We start from the raw sequence: 17,649 nt of genomic DNA, 5'->3' as shown, positions 1-17,649 counted from the left end.
ACTATGGCATAAGTCCCTGTTTTATTTTGTTGCCAAGCATGGGGAAAGGCCCATGAGATCAGGCATGACTACTAGCATCCTGGGCTTTTCTGTTACTGAAGCATCTGCATGTTTTATGGTGAACCAGATGCAAAGAATGTGGGAAATAAGGAAGAGGATAAATGTTATTTCCCAGTGTTTGGGATTGTTCAACCAGTTTCCTTCGGCGTTCAATCTGGGATGGCTCATTGGATGTTTGGTGGCCACGTTATGCCCCATTTGATTTTAGAAGGCTGTAAAACAAAGTCATTTATGAAAGGAGCTGTTTTGCAGCTGGAGTCAGGCTATCTCTGTACAGTAATTCCAGCTGTTGTAAGTTTATGAGATGAGAAGCCAGGAATGGAAACATGCAAACATCCAAAAAAGCCACAGCATATACAACACCACATATACGAAGCCCATATACAGAATATGTATAGAATAACATTTTAGCAGTGAGTTTGATCTATGCTATGAAGGCACTTGAGTTGTAATGTACAGGTTACTATTTTGTGGTATGTGTATTGGACCAGAGTGATGTTGGTATAGCTGTGTTAACTTTGGAGCAACTATGTTGATTTAATAACAGCTGGGAGTATGTATCAGAGACTAACATAGTGTTTGTCATCTGGGGTTCTCAAGCAACAACTAGGAGACTGAGTAAATCACAGAGTAGCCTCTTCTATTCTGTTACTCCCTGCCTGCCTAAAACAATTACACATTGAACCTAATTCTAATGTTACAGTGACTTTACGGTTAGCTCTAGGGGAATCGACACCTTATACTTGCTGGTAAGTAGGAGAGCCAGGACTGGTGTATACTAGCTTTAACATTTTTTGATACTTTCTTTTGTGAGACATTGGTTCTGAGCAAACAGAGATTTTACTTCCCATATAACAAAGTATTCGTGTGTGAGTTCTTGTAAAGAAGCAAGAAGAGGAATGCAGTAACAGAACAGCTCAAGTAAATGACACCCTGCAGTGAATACCCATCCATTTCTGGGGCAGTTTGCTGTAGCTTTCAGAGTGGGATGTGACTGATTGGGGTTGTTTGTGCACAGACACCACCACTGATGTGGGACTGGTCAGAAAGGACTGTTGGCAGTATAGGTAGAGAGCAAAGATGGGTGTCAGGATGGGTTGGTTGTGAACATGCATCCTCACAGATACAAAGCAGAAATAATATTGAAAACTTGGGCCATTTTTACAGATATGCGTTTCCTCCCAAGCTTTCTTTCCAAGGCCCCTACTCCTGATTTTTCCCAGAAGGATTTCTCTGTATCTCACATCCTATTTTTCTTGGAGGGAGGCTTTTTCCTGCTTCTCTTACACTCTGCACAAGAGGCAGCTGTTCAGTTCTCCTCAGCGATGAATGTATCCAAGTTCTGTGTGTGAGGTTCAATATACAAGGTCCAGAGCATTGTGATGACAGTGAGCAAGGCAGCTACACTGAGCTTTTGCTGATGAGAGTTTATTGCTGATGGTTTCATATCAGCTCATATCTGCCTCAGCTGTTCTGCAGATGCCTTTCTTCCCCAGCACTGATTTTTCACTTGAATTGCAGGAGACTGATTCCTCTGCAAAGGTGTGCAGCTTTTCTCAGACCTGTGTGATTGCCACTGGATAGATTTAGATTGGCAGGAGCCCAAGAGATTTGAGTGCTGGGAAAACCATGAGGACTCATAAATCAGGAGACTACAGGAATGAATGTAAAAAACTACCTGACAAAAGGAAGCAACCTGGCATCTGCCTGACATACACTGAGTGGATTTGCTGTGGGATATTAACACCCACATGCATGCGCACATATGTAGTCAAATATCAGCTGGGTAATTGCACTTCTAGAGCTCTACCCATGTTCTTGGTGTTGGCTGTTCACCCGTGATCACCCATGGTTGCTGCTCCTTTTGTGCCTCCTATCCAAGAAGTTCAAAGCACTTTAATGCTGAGGACTGCAACTTATGGCCTTCAGCTGAACATGGGCAATGAGTTGTTTTCAACCAAAAGCTGGGTTAGTTTAAGTGGCCAAATGTCAGCCTTTAGCACACTCTGATCAAATGATTTGCCAGCTTGGTTTGACAGCTTGGACCCTATGTTATCTTCCTATCCCCTGGGGTTTACTGTGGAGGAGGTGTTCCACACTGATTTCCGACATAGGCCTGCTTGCCCCAGGCATGTGTGATTCAGATGGCTCATTCTTCTTTCACAGGGTCTCTGGTGGATCTCTAAATCTGCCCACAAGGGAAGAAGCCTGGGGACTTCTGTGTGCAAGCAGTAAAGGACCATAAGAATGCCTCTGAATAGCTGGCACTCTTCATGCAGGCGGGGAAACCAAACCTTGCTTGGGTTAATTAACATGCCCAAGTCCAAAGAGCGAGTTGGTGCTGAAGTGGGGAAGTGAACCCAGAGGTTTTGACACGCAGCGGTCTGTGTTTCCTCTTAAAAGGAGAAGTTGTGATGGCACCTGTCAGGTCTGAGGGTTGTTGTGTGAGGCCATCCAAACCGCCAAATCCAAGTTTCAGTGAGTCAGTTTTCCTTTGTTCCTCCTGCACTGGGTTGCCAGAGAAGCTCCTAGGGGAAAGGGCATGTCTGGGTGTCCTCCTGGGAGCTGCTGGGCACCACAGGTGAGCTAGGCCAGGAGTTGGAGTTGGAATGTCTTTAAAGTGATGCTACAGAACAACATTGCCTCACTGGCTGGGGTGCGCAGGCACCGGGCAGCAAGCAAAGCAAACACGGGTGGGTTTGTGTGTTTGCACATCAGAGCACAGCTGCCTTGTCTGCTTGTTTCAGAGCACAAGGGAAAGGGGACAGCCAGCGGTCACCAGCCGCCTTTAGTAAAATGTTATCTCAATTAATCATTTGGTTGTGTTGTTTATTAGGGGATAGCACTGTCCACACAGCACGTAGGTTTATCCCCCACCTTGTCTTAGTCCAAAGGCTAGGGCAGCCTGACAATGGAGCAAGCCCAAATTCCTCCTGTGGATGGCACTGAAAGAGCAAACCTCAAGAAAGGCTTTGAGTATAGCTCAAGACATAGTCAGTCCTGCTTGTTTGATCTCTCCCTGTTCTCACTCTCTTGCCACCGCAACACACATTAGTACTTGCTGATTCATGAATGTACATATTCCCATCTCCTCACTCTACATATCTCTCTCTTGCATCTTCTAACATATAAGAAGGAATTTGTGCAACTGGCTGGCTTCTGTTGAAAGCATCGCGCACCTTGCAGGGTTGACCTTCAGCATTTCCCTCCTTCGCTGTTCATGTTTTAACATGAACATGTTTTAACCTAGAGGCCACAGGTCAAGACCAGGGCCAGGCTTCCATCATGTTCGATGCTCTATTGACCCAGCAGTGTTTGTCCTGGTTATTTCTTGTAGCAGTGAGTTCCACCAGTTCATTGCTGTTTCCTTTCCTGTTTCCTCAGCACCCTGATCTGTAATACCAGCAGCCCTTCCTTTTTTTACATTTTTTTGCCAAGCCAAGAGACTGTTAGACTCACCAGTTTCTGCAGTCCCCTGTGTTGTGGAAGGCCATTGGATATATCCATTCATCTCTTTATCTGGGTCATTTGCAAATCTGCTGGTGCCATGTATACAGATCAGCATCTTGGGACACTTGCTAATTTTCCTGTCAGTGCCTGAGCTCTTTTGGTCCCAGTCTTTGCTTTGGAGAGTCTCCCATTGTCGTTCAGTGGCTAGGGGGGAGCTGCTGGCTTTCTTGAGCACCTTTGTTTGCTTGTGCTGGGACACTGGCACTTGTGCAGCTGGGGCCGTTGATCTGTGTGTATTTGCCGTATTGTTTGCTCTTGTCACGCCATGTGTCCTCTAATTACACTGTCCTGGATGGGTGCCATCAGGAGGAGGACAAGACGTACAGCACAACATGAGATGGCACGGAGAGGTTTTACTCATGTGTGAGGGAAGACTTCATACTGCCCTTTTAGCAAATGTTAATATTCACAGGAATGTCCAAAGTGCTGTCCTTGTTCTCAGCGAGCTAGGGCCTGGTTCTGAGCAGTTGCAAATAGCCACTCATAGCCTTGGACATGAGGCTCTATGTGATGAGAACATGTGGCTGTTTTCACATAGGTCTTCCATCCATACAAGTGGTGTCCTTGATGCCAAATCACCTTTGAGCCACGAACCACTTACTGATCCCACCAAAAGCTCTCTGACCAACTGAGACAAATCCAACTTTGAAAATTGTACTAATGCAATGTGATGGCTCAGAAACATCAAGGGATTTTTTTTGTTTGTTTCTTTTCAACCACAAATGGTTCTGTTTGAGGTTTACCTAGGGTCAAGCTGCAAACTATAGAGCCAAATTTTTACTGTGCTGATGTTTGGGGCTTAGCTCATTATAAGGAGGCCTGTCCTTCACTGGGATACATAATCAGATTTGAATTTCACCTCAGAGCCAAGAACTGATCTGTAAATGCTACAGTTGTGCATTTTCTGTAAAGTATGTATTTATAGTCAATGTAACGCTGCCACATGACTGGTAAACAAGCAAGTCCCAAAAGTAAACACCATAAAATAGGAAAGTTTTGGACAGGATTTACATAATCAGATTTCCCCTAAGTATTTTCAACTATTATCTTTTGTCTAATATTGTCATTGTCTCTTTTGTTTGGTTGGTTGGTTTTTGTTTTTCTTAATTGACTCTACAGATTTCTTTTAATGTGAGCTACACACCATGTTTTACTGGTATTATGTGTCAGGGAAAAATGTGGATCTGATTTGGAGGGAAATCCTGTTCAGCATGAAGATAAAGCCAGGTTTGTGTCGTAGGTGCAGATTAGGTTTGTTTTCATCCTTTATCTTAGTATGAGTATAGTATTTATGTGGGGATAGGTAGTGCTCATTTCTAGTGCAAAACAAGTCATTGATCCTCCTGAACTGAGTGAAAGTAGCTGAAAAGTAGCTGAAAATCCCAGGGAAAAGTAAAGAAGGATTTTTTGGGGCATGTTCCATCTCAAGCTGGGGAATGTAACTTTTGCTTTTTGTATCGTCACATGTGATCTTGCCAAAACTTCTAGCGTGCTCATAGCTCTCTGTCTTCACTGCTGCTTGGCTTTTTTTGACTTGTGATCACCTCGGCTTCATTAATAACAACTAACCCCTTTCATCACTCTGTCTCTCTGTTTATTTAGAGATTGACCTTTTGAGTGTTTGCAGTAACAGTTTCTCTTTGTGAAATGTTCAACCTCCAAAAATAAGTTCCAAGAAAGGGAATGTTATTTTTCTCTTGCATACTTGCAGCGTTCAGAAGACGTGCCTGTGCACCTGTTTATCAAAAGAAGCACACCCAGCTGCTCTTGCCTGTTTTGCCCAGAGCTTAGGAGATGGTGCCCTGTAATGAATGTTAACAATTGTGATTTGGACTGGAGAGCAGCAGTAGGATGTATTGGCAGCAGGGATCATAAGGGAGTCAAATACCTTATTTTGCATCCCCTTTGAAAAATCCCCTCTCAGGGATGCATTACTAAACACAGTTTCTCCAGAGCTAGCTACATACATGAACAGAATTTTCTACCATGTGTGGGTCTGGCTATGAGACAGATCCTGCGGAGCCTGCAGCATTTAGAAGAACAAGAGAAATACCGTCTCTTTATTTCCTTACAGCACCTAAAATACAAATAAAAGGCAGAGAGATCTTGCGTATAGAAGAGCCTGCACATTTCCAGTTTTCTGTAATCCTTGGCTACAGTCAGAAATAAAATGTAAATGCATTAACAGGACAGCGAGGTCTTGGTTCAGCAGTTGTTCTAGAGGTGAATATGTTACCCTCTGAGCCATTGATAAAATTTCCCATATGAAGAAGAGAAGGCAGAAAGTTTCAGCAGGAAAAAGCAGAAACTCTGACCAAAGTTGAGGAGCAAGCACTGAAAAAGCACGGAAGCCCTGTTCCCTGCAGAGCAAACCAAAGCTGAGGAATGGGAGACCCAGAGAAAGCAGGACACTAAGGATTCATGTCTACCACAAACAAAAGCAGCTTTGAAATGGTTGTTGTATTGGACAGCACTTAGGTACCCCAGTGCTCGGAATTAGGCTAGAGTGACTCTGAAGGGTTTTGACAGAGCTCTAGCATGTGACTCCTCTGCTAGGTGTGAGAGAAAAAAGAAACCACAGGGAAATGACTGCAAACCCCCTTGTCAAAAGCTTTGAGAAATCTTCCTGTCTTTATCTTTTCCAAATTTGTCATGTCAACCTGAGCCATTGCTATTCCTACATCTGTTACACTACAAAACACAGCACATGTGCAAGCTGCTGAGTTGCTGTTTAATGAAGCATAGTTTCCTATTGCCTGCGAGACAGTTTTTACAGACATGAGGTTTGCACTTCGGTTTGGTTACTAGAGGCCAGCCCTGAGCTCAAGAGACTGCAGCGTTTTCAAGTGAGGGACAATACTTCTGTTATTTCTGCACCGCATTTAGCAACCCTGTTGAATTTACTAAGACTGATCGGACGAAAGCCATGGTGAGATACCACCTCTTGGGCTCCATGAATAGCTATGAGAAGTTAGTCTTTGCGGTATGTGGTGTCACCATTCAGCTGCACTGTCACCTGCATTGTTGTAACCACATGGTGCAGGAAACAGCAATGCATTAAAAAGAGAAAACATGCTGCTCCCATTACAGTCATTTCAGACTCAAAGCCTGGTCTGGCCATGTCCTCTGGTGCATAACAACTTTCACTGCCTGTGGGTTCTGGCACCCACGTCGCACTCAGGTTTCTCAGTATTCAATATGTTGATTAAGAGCCACGTTTTGTTTAAGTCCTGTAGGATTTGCAGTTGGCCAGGTTGCTCATGCTGAAATACATGAGTGCTGTGCCTTGCAGGGCCCTGTGATCCATCTGTGAGAGCCACTAACCTCCTGGGTGTCACTTGGCCAGTCCTTGAGCCTAGACATGGCTGGACTCTTCCTCAGCCATTAACTCATGCTGGTGCTGATGCCTATTTCCCAGTATCTCTGGGTTAGCCTGTAAAGTTGTTCATTTTATTCCTTCCCCTTAATTCATTATCTCTGAGACTGTCCAAAGCATGCTGCCTTTCTTTGGACTTGGTTAGAGTAGGTTTGGCTTTGCTCACTGCATTTATACCGACTTTTCCTTCCTGGTTATCTGGCTGTAGCTTGCACACCCAGAATCCATGATTTATTCACCTGTTTGCAGCTTCAGTCACTTCTTTGCTGTAGTCCTCACCCTTCTCCTTTTTGACACCGCCTCTGTTCAGGTGCCCGGGTGGACCATGACTGTCATCGGTTGGCCCCGGGTGTTTGTCTTCAGCTTCGTACATCTGCACCCTCCTTTTTGTCCATGGCAAGAACCCATCGCTCCCTCCATGTTGCTGCTGTTCTGCACTGACAGTCATGCTGATAGCATTTGGTGCAAAGCTGAGAAAATCAAGCAGAAAGATTCACACCCAATGGTTTTCTTTGGGTTTCGAGTCATATTATGGGGACAGACTGAAGCATTTAGCACCCAACATGCCGCTAGTGTGCTGAAAGCAAAATTTTAACAATGTGGTCACCACCGTAACTCTGCTCCATCACAGGACAACAGCTCCATAATGCAGCAGCCAAGCCGGGCAGCCTCTGCTCTGCTTGCTTTTTGGTGGCATTACAAAAAGGGTGCTTCAGAGATGGGCAGTTGTGGTAGCCCAGCTCCGTGCATCTGTGACCTTCATTAGGGATGGGGCATCGTTTCCTACATGCCATGTCCTGCAGCAATGGGGAGCATGGGACAAATGGGGTGACACTGACCAACAGTTATAGGCAAAGTGGGGGTCACCCAGTGACTGTGTGGAAAGAGGTAGGGAGAGGGAGTAGGGAAAATCCCTGGTGACAGTGGAATATAACTAATAGGTCCCTGCAGTTCTCTCCCCTTTCTGGCTACACTTTCCCTCTTGATTTCCAGCATGGAGAGCAGGAGGGAAAGCCAAAAGTCTTTCCTGCTGGCGGAGAGGAGCAATTTGGACGTCTCTCTGCCAAAAGTGTACATTCTTGAGGGAACAGCCAGATGCCTTGGCGTCACCCAAGATGCTTCAGTTCATTGAATCTTAGAAATGTAAAGGCTGTGAGGGATGGAGACTATCTCATCCCATTCCCGTCAGTGAAGCAGGATTAAGTGTATCCCAGGGAGCAGCTCCCAGACACTTCTCCTGGCAAAGGCCACTTCTGGTTGGGAATCCTGCTGTTGCTACCAAACACCTCCTGGGCTCCTGACCCGAATTCCTGCCGGTGTGGTGCCACAAGGATGCCCAGGCTCTCCCAGTATATGTTTGTCAAGCCAGCCCTGTCAAGGTGTTTCCTCCATGCCAAGTTTGATATCAATAGAGATGCAGGCCTGCTGTGGGGTTGGTGAGCTGCAGTGCTTTTAGGAGTAGATTCGGTAGGGTTTGAGACATGGGCAGCCTTGTCTTCTCTGTTCTTAAAAGAAGGAAATCTGCAGTTCTGTTGCCAAATGGTGATTTTTTTCTACAAACTAAAATCAAGGCCTCGAACCCTGGTTTTGCAAACACAAGTTGAAAGCTGATCTTTCTCATTAGAAGTAACTGTGCAGTGAGTGATACTGCAGCTGTAACACATTGCAATCTCTCTTCTCATTTTTCTTTCCTTTGAGGCCAATTTTTCTCTCTGGCACCCAGCATTAGACGTATACATCTATATTTGGCTACTAAAGAAGCAGCCCGAGGTATGATTTTCCATAGCACAATGCATTTGACTTCAGTAGGGGCTGCAGGGATGCAGCAGTTCAGAAAAGCTGACCTCTGATTTAGTGTTTACAGATGCAACTCAAAGCTTCACTTCAGGCACGTGAATTTGAAAATGTTTGACCTAAAGTCCTTTTCCCCTTTCAGTTTATTGCCAGCTCTTATCTGGTCATTACTGTAGCAGGTCACCACATTATCCCTTCGCAGCAGCCGTCAGTAAGTGTCAATTCCCAGCAAATGAATTCAGCAACTTGCCAATATATTTTTTTTATGATGGCTATTTAAAGATGACAAAAATCATAAATCTTCCAGGCTTGTCATTGAGAGTTTATATTGAGTTTGTTGATGAAACAACTTCACAGCTCAGCTGAAGAGGAACTGCAGGGTTTGAAGAAGCAAAAGGCTTTTGATAGTGTGCAGTAGTCCAAGAAATTGAAGATAAAACCAACTTGCTGGCATTTTGTCCATATTCCTTCTTGCTAGTCAGAACGAGAGCTTCTCTTCGCACCCCTGAGAGAGCCTGAGCATTTTCCAGCCGCTATAGAGGCCAACAACCACATACAGCAAGGGGATGTTTTTAACCCTGGGGGTTAGAGAAGTGGAATTAAGGCCTGGAGGGCAGCAATGGGGGCGAGCATAAACTCCCTGAGCGCAGCAGCGTTTCTTTTTCTCCCTCTTCACATCCTGCAGTGGAAAGTTCCATTGCAATATTGTTATTTTACCACTGCAAATTTTATTTGCTGAGGAAAGTTTGAATCTTGTGGACATTTTAGTAATGACCAACAAACTCTCCTCCATAAATCTGTTTGGTGAATCCCCTGGTTGCCATTTGCATTCTCATCCTCTGTGCAGGCCAATGGCTCTCATTGACACTTACTTGCAGTCAATGAACTGACTAGCAGAGTTTATGGAGTAATTGCAGCATTATGCAACAAGTGGGAAGGTTTACGGCTTTGGGTGGAAGGAAGACACAATTCTAACAGCTAATGTAACTGCTTTAGCAACCACCATAACACCAGGTTGGTCCATAAAACTCCAAATTGGATTGAAAATAAAGTGTCTAAAAAGGGTGTTTCAGGAATAAACCTCTATTTAACAGAGAGGAATGGATTTTAGCTGGTTTTAGCTGTTGAAGTTATTTTAGGTATCATTCCTTTTTTCTTGAAAAGCAGGGATTTGCTGATCCTCCAAGCTTCAGCTGACTGCTGTTTCTGAAAAGTGTGGCACAGTGGTTCTGTGGTAGTATATTTAGCAGTCAAAGTAAAGTTAAATGTAATAGTAATATCTTCTGTTATAACAATAGTTATCCTGTGTATCTTGTATATTCATTCAGTGGAACAGTCACTCTTGTGTTTCCCCCCCCCAAAAAGCCCCATTCTCCAGAGATAAAATCAGACCGTGAGATAAATCCAATACTAGATCTTGCTAGCCTCTGAAGAGAAGTTATAGTTTGAAATCCTGGCCCTTGGTTAAACTCCCACTGACTCTGGCTGAGCCAAAATTTCACCTATGTTATAGTAAGCACCAATTTTTTTCATTTAAGTGAATTTGAGTCACATCAAAGGCCCTTTAAGTGTCCTTGTATTTTTCAATCTTCCTGCAAATTACATTCTCATACTCGACCAGAGCCCCTATAAAATATGCATGCATTAAATCAAAAATCTAGCAGCACAGAATTGTCTTATGTCTTGGTATAGAGTGCAGAGCCATTCTTTCCTTTTTGCCTTACTGTCTCAGAGGATCACAGCTCCAGTGGCAGGATGCTGTTGTTCTCTGAGATGAGTTTAGAAACACAGGCCCAAGGTGAAATTTCCTGCATCTGCATTAGGCACAAAGGCAAGTGACTCAATCTTCGAAATGTTGTTCTGGTAGCATTTCCAGCTCACTTCATTGAGCTGCCAAGATTCATGATTTAGATGCTTTATGGGTGGGTGGGTGTTTATATAGCTATACTATCTGTATATGTGGATATTGTATGTATTATGCATATGTATACTATATACTTGTGATTATATTATTGAAAAATCTTGGTCTTGTTCTCCCAGCAATTCTTTTTTGCTGGTACCCAAAGCAGAGCGTGGAGAGGGTATGTTAAAATGACTGAGATTGAAGGAGTGGAAAAGGGATGTTGCAAGCATGCCCAAGCAAAAGAAGTAAAAGTAATGTAAGTTTAATGCAAAAGGTTTCAAAACATTGACCTCTGTGCATCAGGCCTAAAGCCCTTACTAGGTTTTAAAAGTAGTTTTGCTATTGCCGGTTCCTCAGTTGGAGTTATTTTAAACTATCAAGCAAAACTACAAAGCCTTTTCTGTGTAATTGCTAGAGGGTCTCGGAAAACTAATTTCCACAGCAGAGTGCAGTGAACTGTGACACTTGGCCTAAGAGAGCAGCAGTAGGTTGCTGTCCTGTCTGTGGAACAGCACAGAGTAGCACAGCGCAGACTACTCGCCTGTGCTGGCTATCAGCCATGCTAACAATAATGTGTTCTGCAAATATCTCTCTAGTCATGCATATTTTAAAATGCCATTTTAATAACTGAAGGCTTAATGCTAAACTTCCAAACTTTTAATGTTGTTTACACAACATACAAATTAGACCAATTTTGACAAGCCCTGAACCTTTGTCAGGTGCAGTTACGAGCTTGTTCTGTAACAGCACTGGAGTTTCAGGAATTGCAATAAATAAATTCATGAAATTAAAAGCCCTGTGGTGAACTCCAACCAAGGCAGTGGATCAACTGGGGGCTGTCTGCCTGCTGCAGAACACTACTCCATCTTCTCTGATGAATCACTGAGTTGTGCATGGCATTAATAAACATGAGCCAGAGAGCAAAAAGGGTGTTATCTAGATGTAATGAACTCCTGAACTGACTTGGAGAACGTGGCATGCTGACAAGGTGTCATCAGCTATGAAGCAAGGCAGGCCCCCTCACCTCTGAAGCCCAGTGATAGGTATCGCAAAGCCACTGTTATCTAAACCATTATCTGTGGAGCCAGCCGTGCGTGGTTGCCCCATTAACATTTCATGTGCAAAGAGATGAGGCTGCGAATGCTTAAAAGTCTCCCAGTGGCTAAACTGCAAAGCTTTTATATTTTCTTTAATTGAAGACTTAGCACACAGGCGTGTGTGTGCGTATAATCTTCAGCCTGGAGATTTCAAGCTGTTAGGTAAATGAAATATTTCAGTGAGAACTTTTTGGGTTTTGTCACTGGATACTGTTAGCCCTTAGTAAATTAGGAATAAATACTTGCAAAGAGAGTTTCATTTTTCTTTAGCACTATTTTCTGATGGCAGCTGGACAGATAATGCAGCCATGAAGTGGAACTCCTTTATAAAGAAGTGCAAGTACAAGCTCTTCTGAGGCTTGCAGGCAAAACCCTGCAGCTTCATAGCAGTAGTCAGCAGTATTTCAAACAGGGAGAAGATAATGGTCACTCTGAAAGGTAAGAAATGGATTTGGATGGTGGGATTTCAAAACTAAGCACCGTTCCAACAATTGTGACCACATCTGATTGCAGCAGAGTCATGCTGAAGGGAGGCCTGAATCACAGTCATACTTGAAGCCTTTGTGCATCCCTCTGGTTGTAAAAAAATGGTGTTAAAGTGGGGGTTAACTAATCTGCACCTGCCCACTGCAGAAATTGCTAAAAAGGTGTAGGGCAGATATGAACCAGGCATATTGTAGGCAGGAGACTGATTCTTTCAGTGTATGGGCACTTTCAGAACACAAGTATTTTGGTTCACTTTTATTTTTCCCCTCTTGCAATTAAGTGAATATGGTTGTCTCCAGTACTCTTCTGCCCACCTTGAAAACAGTGGGCTGCTCTTATAGTCAAAGGGTGTTCAGTAGTTTTAAAAAACCCAGTTCCTTCAAGATGTCAGGCAGCGAGATGTGTCAGTGTCTTCAGCAAATGTTGGTTTAGGTTTTTGAATGTGGTTTAAGGTACTGTGAGCTGTTAATTAACTTATTTTTTAGTCTGTCCTGCCCTCTTGTGAAGCCAGATATTCTGCTTAAACCCTGAGAAGGGGAAAGCAAACCTCACTGCTGTGTCTGTAGGTGAGAGACTTGCCAAAAAAGTAATGCGAACTGAAAAAATGGAGAGAAGTCTGCTGTGTCTTTCGTCTTTCTCATGCATTCCTTCAACATGGACAAGTCTTTAAATGCATATCTTTTCTAAAATGCCCCATTTCCCTTCCCCCCCCTGTAATGGCTCTTGCTAGCCACCACTATCCACTCAGCCCCTGAGTTGAGCTCCAGCTGTTTACACCCTTCCTGCTTTGTGAATTAATAACTGGGGCAAAACCTGCTGAAGGAAGAGAGACAAGGGGATGCGGCCGTAGGAGCCCTGTGGCTTGCACGCCGCCACCGCCATGGCTCTCTCAGCGTTGGACAGAGCTCTGCGGTGCGGCGGGGGCAGCAAGGGAGAGCGAATGCCCCAGGCTGCTGTAGGCAGCAGCAAGACTTCCAGAGGCATGCAGCATTGGGCCATCCTTGCTGACGTCTGAGAGGGTTTTGCCACAGGTACTAGCAGCATCAGCGGAAGGCCACGAGAAGAAATCACGGTAGCTTCCTTGGGTAAAAGCTTCCACGGAATTTGGTTTTGGCTTGATGGGGACTTCAGGAGTGTGCTCCTTTGGTGGTAATTCAGATAACCTAGTGGAAACTTAAATATTCACTTACAAACCAGTATAAAAATAATACTCCCCATCTGTTTAACTAGTCTTGGTCTGTCTTGTAACAGTTCACTGACCATCTGTTACCGTGGCGTAGAGATAGACATTATGAATCCACTTGACTGTATGCATTTCAGACTTCAGTTTATTTTTGGTTGCTAGTACATATGGACCATGTTCTGTTACTCTCCATGTGTTTGTTCACAAGGACTTCGCAGCACAAATTTCCCTGGGAGGGCTCTTTCAGAATGGGGGAAGAAGAGGAAGAAAAGCAATTAATTTTCTACTTCAATAATCATAAATAGTTTCTAATTTGGATCCCATCTCACTCTCTTTTTGCCCAGCAAGCTGTGTGGATGGATGAAGCAGCCAGGGGAGGGTGGCAACCCAGATGTGAGCTATCTGATTAACGAAGTCACTGTCAGGCATGCATAGTAAAACTCAGACAAAATGAATCATTTCAGAGTTCTCTTACCAGTGTTTCTCCTCTCCCTCCTCTTTCACATGCTTAAAGGTTGGGCAGGGTGCTCAGGCACACACCCACTACCTCAGTGCTTGTTAGTCTCCATATCCAACAGGTGCTGTAAATTAGAATTGTACTTAGCTGATTGGATATGTTTGCAGGACCCGTTTGTGAGACATGCTCTTGGTTTTAGCAGTGATGCTCTTGGTTTCATTAGTGATGCTCTTAGTAGCCCAAGTCAGAGTAGTCTCCGTGCCGGGAGAAGATCAAGGAGAAGTGGCTCCTGTCCAGGAGCAAGCAGCATTATGAAAAGGAGCTGGTATTTGGTTGGACTTCTTCATGCTGCGGATCACCTATTTGTTGCCACATCTGTGGTGTGTGGCTGTTTTATTGACCCTTAGGGAGTTCAGTCTTGGTGAAATGCATTGGAAGCAAATTTTTCCTAAGATCATAATGTTGTTCCTTGTAGACAGCTTCCAGGCAGGGGCTTTGTAGTCCAGCAGAGCTGGAAGGGGTGCTCTATGCCAGAGCTGGCTTTTCTTCCTGCTTCTGGTTTACAACAGGGTAACTTAATTCATGTCTGTAGTACTCCTGCCTTTGGGTGGCATGAGGTGGAAGTGAAACTTCCACAGCCTAACCAGGTATGAGCTAGGCAGCCATGCACCTGCTAGGCGATTAAGCTAAATGTTGACATAGTCTCCATTCCTTTGATAGAAGCATTTTAGAAAGGCCGTGCAGGTGATGCAGGAGCATTCCAGGAGTTAGTCTTTACTTGTTCCTATTGCTCATAAAATGTTTCATGCTTTCTTTCTAAGTTAGCTTATTTAGACAAGCAACAGCATCCATTCAGGCATCACCTAGCGCTCCAAAAGAATCAAGTTCAGCTCTACATCAGCTATAAGCCATCACAACTCCTTTTGTCAGGAAACCCTTCTAGCACAACAAATGCTATGGGGAAAAATACAGCCATGATAAATGTTGCCCTGGGAGGAGCAACATAAACATCTAGATGGAGCAGTGCCTCAGCGAACTGCTGTTTCCAGATTGGGGAATTGTTTCAGGATCCTACTAGAGTCCACATTGTATTAACAGTATTATTAATTAAACAGTCAGTAACAGTATTATTGACTGTTGAGCAAAAGGAGTGGGCTCCTATGCAGAGTGGAGAAGCAACCGAATCTCTCTCATCAGGAACCAATAGCACTTCGGTGTGTATAACTGTAAGAGACAAGTAGACCAAACAGGATTATGGTTCTGCATTAATTATCAGCTAATTAGCCCCCTTGTTTTTAGACAAGGCCTACGTTATGAAGATCAGGTGAAAGGATTTCTTGCATATATTACTTACCAAAGCTTTGTTAACACCTCACCACCTTTAATCTCTCTCTGTTCTTATTTGTATTTAGTAATCTATCTGAATTAGCAGTGGTGTGACCCATTCTCTGCTGAGGCCAGACTGCCAGCTTATAGAAATTACTGAAACGAGGCGCCAAAGTAATGTAAGGACAAATGCCTCCCCGTACAGATTGGCATGAACACTGGAGGCAGCATTTGAGCGTAATATTGACTAATTATTTAACCATGAGTGGCAGCTTTGAACATTGTGTTCTTTTTGCTTCGCTTCCCGCATTTACTGTGAATCTAATTACGAAGGGAACAAGTATTTCTTCTCAGGTCGCTGAAAACACAGCAGCTAGCTTTGGGAAAGTGCATGGGATGCAAAGTGGAGGCAGCCGTGAACTGTGCGTCAGCTAGTTCCCGTACTACAGCTAGTACTAGCATGCTAGCACTAGTACTCACCGAGCAGAGAGCGCAGGTGTTGGTAGGGATCTGGTCTGAAAATCCAAAAGCTGCTGAGAAGAGAAAAATACATCTTGGACTAAAAATGCGTAGTTAGAAATAAGCCACTTGATTATTAGCAACATGATTTTTTCTTCCTCCCTTTCCAGAGGGCTTGGCTTTTTAATGATGATTCTTTCTGTGATGTTAACAAGAAGTGTCCCCAGTTGGATGCTTTTCAGTAGGGGTCATGTGTATCAGGAGATGTGACCCCTAAGAGAGGAATGTAAGCTTCTGGCATTCACTCTGTGTACAAAATCCCCCTGGTGTAGACAGAAACTTTTCTGTATTTAAAGGAATATATATATACACAGTAAACAGCTGGATCCCCTGAATGATAGCAGAAAACTTCCAGTGGTCATCTTATTCTTTCCCTTTCCACTATCTTTTGGCCTCCTAACCCATAAGATAAGAAATAATAGACTTCAGCTCCTGAAGAGCTGAACCAATAAACATGGCAGTAAGGGAGGGAATTAATTTTTAGGTGCTGCACTGAAGTTTGTGACACCCTGAGCAGTTAAACATGTATCTAATAAGAAATTTGAGTGTGATCCTATTTATTCTGCAGCCCCTAAAGAGAAGTCCTCTTCAAGTGGACTTCAAGACTCATAACATGGACCTCAGTTGAGACTTGTGTCCCAGAGTTACCCTGGACTAACCCCTCTTTGTGCTGAGAAGTGTAGGCTATCCTGTTGAGGTGGCCTTGTGCCTCGCCTCAGTCCTTTGGAGTAGGCCTGTCTTCATTGTTGGATTTTTCAGTTTCAGAGAACATTGTTTTAGCTCAGCCCAGAGGTGAGCTGTGAAACCTGAGTCCATGCATCCTCGCTGGCTGTGTGCATATTGCTGGGATCTCCAAGGGCACCTGTCTGCCGCAGCTCCTTGTGCGGCTGCCAGCTCAGCCTCTCTATGGCTTGTTGGGTTTCTCTTCCATAAGCAAAAAGTCACCTAGAAGATTTTGCTTGGCCCTTGGGTTCGTTCAGAGTTGTGGGAGGCAGCTGGAAGACAGCGAGTGCCTCAGTGGTGGAGCAAAGCTTGCTGGATTGCTAACCATACTCCAGTCTCCACCCAGCCAGCCTGGCTGCACACACCTGTGCTTTTGTGGCAGATTAGCACGGTAGTTGTGGCAGGCTAAGGACACCATTGGGTAGAAAACCACATCGCTACTGCCTTGAGGTGCATTCTTGGAGGCTGGAGTCATGTGCAGTATAAATGTATCCTCTTACCCTTTCATCTGGAGTCAGATGGTGCCAGGCTATTACATTAAACACTGTGTTGCAGTATGTACTCTATGGATGACTTTGTGAATGGTACTTTTTTCCACAATAAATTAGGAGGAAATCCCCTAGCTCTGGACCAGGGTGTTAATACCAACCATAGCCCTTGCTTCCCTTCCATTAAGCTTTACTGAGTTAGCTATGGTTGCTACTTGCTGTTTTTCCTCTGTGAGAGATCTACTGGCTGTCTTTCCTGGAAGTGCCCAATGGATGATTTTAACTAGAGAAGTTATTGAGACATGCCAAGACCAAGATGTCAAGGTTGGCCTTGAGCATTTGTCTCCGTACTACTGGAAAATTTATTTCTGAAGTAAAATGATTGCCAAAAACCCATTAGATAACTTGATGTCCTCTGTTCCTGGTTATTTCCAAAGTCTGCTACAGGGCTCTGATCCCAAAACACACTTTTATTAAACTTGCAATTGCTTTGTTTGTTTTAATTTAAGGTACCATTTCTGCAAACACATAGTTATACCGCTTTCTCTTTGCCCTTGATGCTGAGTTGGTTGTGCATATTAATTAAGGGCCATTAGCAGAGCAAGTGCAGAGCAGTGCAAAATGTGACTGAGCACATGTGCTGTGCTGCAGTCTGCAGTGTTCTGTGTTGCTCCACTTTTTGATGGGATTTGAAAAATTACAGGTGAAAACATACTCTTCCTTCATT

At 44.0% G+C, this 17,649-nt stretch overlaps 1 protein-coding gene across 14 annotated transcripts in view; it reads left to right on the top strand.

Annotated features, from left to right (window-relative positions):
* LPP (LIM domain containing preferred translocation partner in lipoma) overlaps positions 1-17,649 on the top strand; it is a 353,246-nt gene that overhangs the window by 233,344 nt on the left and 102,253 nt on the right. The gene's annotated exons all lie outside the window — the stretch shown is intronic.

Source organism: Harpia harpyja, chromosome 12 (assembly GCF_026419915.1).
Source record: "Harpia harpyja isolate bHarHar1 chromosome 12, bHarHar1 primary haplotype, whole genome shotgun sequence".
NCBI lineage: Eukaryota > Metazoa > Chordata > Aves > Accipitriformes > Accipitridae > Harpia > Harpia harpyja.
This window is presented reverse-complemented; position numbering and strand designations above follow the sequence as displayed.